Here is a 1,152-nt window from a genome sequence, read left to right on the forward strand (position 1 = left end):
CACCCCGCCTACAAGGTATCCCGCACGGTTACTCGACTGGAGTCGCCAAGGGATCCACACGCCACGTTCCTGCACTTCCAGAAGCTGCTCCTGCCTCTGCCCGGGCCGGAAGGGCCGCCACGCACGCGCACACGCGTCCGCCCCTCCTGCGGCCCCGCGCCGAGCTGCAACAGCGGCCTCGCGCACGGGTTCCGCCTTCACCCGAGCGCCACCGCCGCCGCCAAGTTGGCGGAGGCCGCGCCACAAGGAGTGCCCGGCTCCTTCTCGCAGCCTAGGGGCCGGCCCCAGCTGTCTCTCGAGTGGTCATTACCCTGTAGTTTTTCCTTGAGTACCGTCAGGCCCTTAAAGGAGGAGGGGAGAAAGAGGATGAAGGTGATGGTGAAAGTCTCTCACTTTGTTTTAGCGCCCACGGTGGCCCTTTCTGCTTCCTGTGTCCCAAGCCCCCGCTCAAAAAGTAGCAACCTCCACTCACCTTTTCTTTCTTTGCCAGTCTCTTGTCCTCCTTTATTTCCCTCTTTTTAGGTCAGCTGTGTCACTTACTTCAGCTCTCACAGGGTGGTGATGTCAGAGAAGTCCAAACAAGAGAGGATTTAGATTAAGGAATGGGAAGTGGTGTCAACGGCTGGAAAGAAATTAGGCTTTCATGGGGTAGGAGCAGAAGCCAGTTTGTAGTGGATTAGGGACTAAAGTTAAGGAAGTAGGAAGAATACATAGGAACAGTTTTTAAGAAAAGTGGCTGCAAGAAGAGTGAGAATGGTTGATGTTTAGTTAGGTTGCGGGAAGCTTTTTATTTTTTAAATGATGGGAGTATTCGTGAACATATCTAAATTCAGAGTAGGAGTAGTTGAAAGCCAGGGGTTCAAAATGCAAGAACAAGGATATTGGATGGAGTCAGGATCCTGAGAGGGAAGCATACAGTGCTTAAGTGAAAAGTTTGCCCTTAGTTTGGGGAGTGGACCCTTCTTTTTATTTTCAATGGAAGAAAAAAAAAGGTCGTGGAGGCATGCAGATGAAGTAGAGAGAGTGGTGTCTGAGGTTGCTACTTAATATGAAAAATAGAATTCGAAGTTATCTGTTATGAGGATTAAATGAGTAAAGTTCTTAGCGGTAAAGGTAGTGCATAAAGTTCCTGTCACATAACAAAGGCCTAAT

Source organism: Bison bison, unplaced genomic scaffold, assembly GCF_000754665.1.
Source record: "Bison bison bison isolate TAMUID 2011002044 unplaced genomic scaffold, Bison_UMD1.0 scf7180017864282, whole genome shotgun sequence".
Classification (NCBI taxonomy): domain Eukaryota; kingdom Metazoa; phylum Chordata; class Mammalia; order Artiodactyla; family Bovidae; genus Bison; species Bison bison.